A 6635-nucleotide genomic window follows, 5' to 3' on the forward strand; every position below is an offset into this window, starting at 1 on the left:
ATTAGTAGTACCAGAATAGAAGATATTAACGAGGCAGCAAAACTAAACAAAATAGCTTTGGTCTATATACAGAACTTATTCTGGTGAACCCATGTAAAATATTAGTTGTATTTTATTGCAAAGTACATAATAAAACCAGGTTCCAAACATATGACCATGTACCATTGCTAATGTATTGCCTATTTCTTCACATTGTATTGAGGGCTAAGGATAAAGAGACGAAGTTTATAATATGGTAAGCATAGTATGACATCATTCATATCACAAAACAATTGAGAACATATAAACAGGCAATTGTAACGTTGTGTGGGAAAGTCCAGCACGAAACTAGATTACGGGTCAAGATCAAAGGAACATCACTCCTCTCTTTTAAACCCGGTAAGGTGCAATTATACGCTAAGACAATTGTGTATAAAATTGAAAAGAGTAATAGACATTGGCTGCAAACCATGCAATTCAAGGCACAAGTCAGAGTAAGTACTAGTTAAAAGGCATGAGGATTAAGGACTTACAACAACGGCTTTGACTGGTGTAGTCATGCCCTTCTTCTTGCTGGTGTGACAGTCCTTGAAGATTTCCACAACATTTGGTTCAGGTACTTTTTGGTCCTTGCGGGCTTTCCTCTGCATTTCGAAGAAGTCAATATAGATCTGATAATATGGCACAGCGAAAAGAGTGAAACAATAGCTAATTACAAGAGCCTCGCAGTGTGCAATATAGCTACGAGATCCCGTCGTCTGTTGGAATTTCACTTTCGTACGGTTGGCCTTGTTCTTTGAACAGTTCACCTACAAGAAGATAGATTTGTGTGGCACATGCGTAAATAGGACTTCAACATGTGATCTGATCACACATATATATAATGTACCTGATACTTCAGATCAGACCAGTGTTTAACAAGGCCCCTCCAGTCTTCATCCGATATATTTTCCACTGGAGATGTTTGGGAAAGTTCACTGTTAGCCTTGCCTTCAAAGTGAGTTTTCCTCAAGTTATACCGATACTGCCGCAGAGCATACTTAAAAACATGGGTGCAAGCTTGTTTGGTTGCATCATCTTGGCTATCCAACTTGAACCTCATCTGTTGAAAATTATGGGAGTCTCATTATCAGCAACCTAGAAAGTATAGGACAGAGCAAGACGATATTACTAGTTTCCATACATAACCATACTTACAGATAAATGGTCGAGGAAGGTGTTGAACTGGGTTTCGTCTTTTTCATTCATGTACTTAATCCATGTTAGGAGGATATGTACATGACACCTAACGACAACTGCTGCCTCTGATACTAACTTGACCGACTCTGTAGCATCACGTGGCCTTTTTAAACCTGCCTCAAAACGAATCTCCATTCTTCCTCCTCTAGATTTAGTTAACCTATCGAGCATTATCCCTGATGTTTGTTTCCTCTTGCGCCTAGGTGCTAGTCCAACAACAAACATAGGAAGTGTTAGTGTACATCAAAATGTGAGACTACATATAAAGAAGCATGCAACTGTAACTTGACTCCAGCAACTACCTTCTTGCTGTTGAAGCTCACAAGGTTCATCTGATGTTGCCAACTCGTCTTGTGTCAAGAGTGCTTGGGAAGTAGTGTCAGGTGGCAAGGGAGCTTGGGAACATGCTGCTAGCTCAGTTGACGCACGAGTAAGTCGTGCAGCCGGTAGTACTGTGGTAGGTGTTGCAAGAACTAGGGCTGTCTCTGCTTGTTTGGTGGCAGCTATTTGTTTCTGTTTGGCTTTTTTTGCACCTCGTGTAGCATGGGATGCCGTGTTTCTAGAATTTTCTGCTAGACTTTGACCTTCTATTGCACCATCAGTACCAGCAGAATCTGCAGGATTCATCCGCTTCTCATTCCCTGCAATTATGTGTTTCTTTCTCTTTCTGTGTGCCATGTTAAGTCAAGCCGAAAAGAAAAACGAATAACAATTTAGTTCTTCAGAACAAATTGATGCGTGATGCAGACGAACTGAACTTTGATGTTAGACAACCACATAATAGGAGGATGTAATATGTATGAAAAACAGGACGGAAGAGATAACCAGAACTATGATGTGTAAACTAAGAAGAAGACATTTCACCAAATTAGAAGCAATGCAATGGAAGGTAGACACCATATGAAAGATGCTACAAATATCGCTCTGTCAAGTTAACAGCGTGTCATCATAAATGGCGTTTCAACAAATGTGAAGCAGTACAAGAAATAAATCATATGCAAGATGCAAACAACATCACACTACCATGTTAGAGGTCTCTTGTCATTAGTGCCATTGCATATTGACAGCATTGCATATTCACAGCTTATGATGTGTAAACTAAGGAGAAGGCATTTCAACAAATTAGAAGCAATGAAAGCTAGACACCATATGAAAGATGCAACGGATATCACTCTACCAAGTTAAAATTGTCTCGTCATAAGTGCCATTTCAACAAATTAGTAGTACAAGCTAGAAAAGAATGTGAGATGCAACCTATATCACACTCCGAAGTCAAACGTGTCTTATGATAAGTGATTGTTGCAGGTTACACAACAGTAGTAATTTGATGTAAGAATATGGTGTGATAGACATATATTGTATGTTCTAGAAATAGGAACACGTGTCTTATTCAAGTATAATGTGTAAAGTAAGCAGATGGAATTCAACAAAATTAGAAGCAATACAAGCTACACATCACACATAACATGCAACCACATATAACAGTGCCAAGTTAGAAGGAGCACCGGTGATGCTGCACTAGGGGAGACGTGCTCATCATAAACACAGCTTTGTTGAGTGTTTATGCATGTGTTGTCTTGAAAATCATCTTGGGGGTGTGGAGGAGTAGAAACTGTAGAGGCCCTCCGTTCGGAAGGAGCACCTTTATCCACTGCCTTGCTAACTTCCTTCCGCTTTATTGATTTTGAATTGTCAAGTAAAACCGACAAGAAAAAGCAATAAAATTCTCTCTTCAGAACTCATTCATGCATGATACTGACAATCACTACTTTGATGTAAGGCAAACACATGATACCAGGATGGAATATGTACGAAAAACAGAACTCATTCATGGCATGTTCACAACTGTTTGTGTAAACTAAGCAGAAACCATTCTAGCAAATAAGAAGCAATGCAAGCTAGACACCACATGAAAGATGCAACCAATATGACTGCCAAGTTAAAAGTGTCCCATCATAAATGGAATTTCAACAAATAGAAGCAGTGCATGCTATAAATCATATGAAAGATGCAACTAATATCGCACTTCATATACTATAGGTGCCTTGTCATATTAATTGATGCGGGATACAAAAAAAAGTTTTATGTAAGGACATGCTTAATAGACAGATGTACTATGTACTAAATACAGGAAGGCATGTCACATTAACAGGTATAATGTATAAGCTAAGTAGACTAGCACATGCAGTTTAACCAGATTGGAAGAATTACAATCTAGACAACATATGCAACATGCAACCACATATCACGCTGACAAGTTAGAGCAAGCACCTGCGATGCTAGTGAGGGGAAATGTTGTAATCAACTACAGAGCTACGTTCACTATCTTCATCTAGCATTTCTGTTTCTTGAGAATCATGTCGGGAGGCTGACGCTGCATTCTTTAAATGGAGTAGTCCCCTTGCCTGCCTCGTCATAAGTGATTGATGAGGGATACACAAGAACATTGGTTTGATGTAAGAACATGGTTAATACACAGATGTACTAGTATGTACCAAAAACAGAAAGGCATGTCATATTCAAAGGTATAATGTGTAAGCTAAGCAGATGCAATTTAACCAAATTGGAAGCAAAACAAGCTAGATATCCGGCTGGAGTGGTGAGGATGATCATCTAGGACCCCAGAGCCTGGTGGGATGTAATGCCCCGGATGTATCTTTCCATAATTGTAACTCCAACTCTTGCCATTTCCGGCTATGTGCTATGTTTTGTTCCTCCGTGGTTGGGTTTTTGTCTTTTGTTTTGCATTTTGTTCATGTCATGCATTTCATCTCATAGCTTCATGCGCATTGCATCTGCATGTTTTCATAAAGCTTGCATCCGTTCGTAGTTGCCGCGTTCCCCCCTTGCCTTCGTTATCACTTTCGAGACCAACCGTTTATTTGTTGTCTGACCATTTGAGCCTCTCTGCACAGCCACCGACCACCTCCGCAACCTAGTCCGAAAAACTTCTCCCGGACCCGACCCGGGCTGTCATGACCAATGGGTCCGGATCATCTCCAAACATCTATAAAACATCTCCGTTTTTTTATTTAGACTTCCTAAGCCTATTTTTCTCGGACCGTCTGATTTCAATCCGAGGGTCGAGATAGCCCCTAACCCAATCCACCTGACGTATATATATGTCAATCCAAACCCTAGTTTTTAGGCCTCTTGTCCCATCAGTCCCGTCCTGCCGCCGCCATCATCTCCCACCTCGGGATCCATCTCCACCCAATCCAACGACTGCCTCCATTTCCGTGCCCAAGCTCCTCCCCTCATTTTCAGCCCCGAGCCAACCAGCGGCACCACAACGCTAGATCTCCCTGCTCCCCTTGCCTCCTCTGTTCCCACCGAGAATCCCCCGCGCCCATCCTCGGGTTCTCGATCCAGGCGCCCCCGCCTCTGTAGCGATCGCCCGAGTTCTTTCCCGACGGCCGCCACCGCCATGTTGGAGCCCCTGCTGGGCCTTGCTCTGTGTCATGGCGTCCCCCATGGAGCTCCAAGCCGATAACTCCCGCAGCCAGCTCCTGTCCCGAGCGCCCTCTCCTCACCTCGTCTCCCTCGCACCGGCCTATCATCGGAGCTCCCCCTACCGACGAGCACACAACAGATGAGTGCCCCAAGAGCCCTGCTCCCTTCCCTTGTTTCCCTCTATCTCTCCGTCTCTCTTTCTCATAGTTCCTGTCTCTCGACAGGGAAACCCCTCGCCATCATGCGCCCGGATTTTCTCTTCTTAGCCGCCGTCCAATCCCGTTCCCGGCCAGATCCGTCGTCCTGGAGACCCGCGCCCCTGCCGGACCTCCCTGCTCCGCCTTGGTCCGCCGCCGCTGTCCATCACGCCGCCCTTCGCCAAGTCCACAGCCACTGCATCCTCTGTTTCCCTGCATCAAGCTCCAGCAGCGAGCGCCTCGCTCGACTGGGTCCTGCCCAAGTTGACCGCGCCAGCCCAGCATCGCCACGGCCCAGCGCCCCTTCCAACCGCCCTCTCCACAAACAGGCTGAAGCCCATGGGTGAGGCCACACCCCAGCGCCCCTCCTCTGTTTTTCCTCCTGTTGGGCCAGCTTGTTTCAGCCCGTTATGTTTTTTTCCTGTCCAGCGATTTTAGTTATTATCCAGGATTTACAGATTTGCAGAAAAACCCTTGGTATTCATGCATTTAATAACTAATCAACCATGCATCATTTGTAAATAATATATACATGTAAAATGCTCAGAATTTCATCTAGTTTCACAATATCCCACTTTCATCCATGTTTAAAATGTTTAAAATGTTGTTTGTTTAAATTTGCTTAAATGACATGCTAAAATGCCTTATTTCATAACTAAATAACCATAACACCAATTTTAATAAACTTTATATGTAAATGGGGTAGAAAAATGCATAGATTAACTTGCTGCACTTTATTTTGGTGTTTAACAACGTTAAAATTGTGTATAGGGCAGAACAGTACCAAATTCGAATATTGCATATGGGGATTTTCCGGAATTGTTGTTTGTTGTTTCGGCCTCATTTAAAATTGCCTAGATAGGTAGTTTTATTATGCTTCACCTCTTGCCATGTTAACAACATTTAACCTTGTCATGCATCATACTTGATTGTGCATCATGTCATGTTTATGCTTGTGTGTTTACCATGTTGTTTGTTTCTTTCCGGTGTTGCTTCTTCTTGATAGTTCCTATTTCATTGCGATCGTGAGGATTCGTTCAACTACGCTTGGTTCGGCTTCATCCATTCGTCTTCTTCATGGACTCGTTCTTTTTCCTAGCGGGATTTCAGGCAAGATGACCGTTACTCTAGAGCTCACTACTATCATTGCTATGCTAGTTGCTTCGTTCTATCGCTATGCTGCGCTACCTATCACTTGCTCTTCAAGCCTCCCAAATTGCCATGTTAGCCTCTAACCTTTTCACCCTTCCTAGCAAACTGTTGCTTGGCGATGTTACCGCTTTGCTGAGCCCCTCTTATAGCGTTGTTAGTTGCAGGTGAAGTTGAAGATTGCTCCATGAGGGACATGATTATGATCACAATATCTCTTATTTAGTTAGTGCACCTATATACTTGGTAAAGGGTGGAAGGCTCGGCCTTATGCCTCGTGTTTTGTTCCACTCTTGCCGCCCCATTTTCCGTCATACTGGTGTTATGTTCCTTGATTTTGCGTTCCTTACACGGTTGGGTGATTTATGGGACCCCCTTGATAGTTTGCTTTGAATAAAACTCCTCCAGCAAGGCCCAACCTTGATTTTACCATTTGCCTATCTAAGCCTTTTTCCCTTGGGTTTCCGGAGCTTGAGGGTCATCTTTATTTAACCCCCTCTGGCTAGTGCTCCTTCGAGTGTTGGTCCAAACTGAGTAGACTGCGGGGCCACCTCGGGGAAACTTGAGGGCCGGTTTTACTCGTAGGATGTCTCATACGGTGTGCCCTGAGAACGAGAT

Source organism: Triticum aestivum, chromosome 3B, assembly GCF_018294505.1.
Source record: "Triticum aestivum cultivar Chinese Spring chromosome 3B, IWGSC CS RefSeq v2.1, whole genome shotgun sequence".
In the NCBI taxonomy this organism is placed as follows: Eukaryota; Viridiplantae; Streptophyta; class Magnoliopsida; order Poales; family Poaceae; genus Triticum; species Triticum aestivum.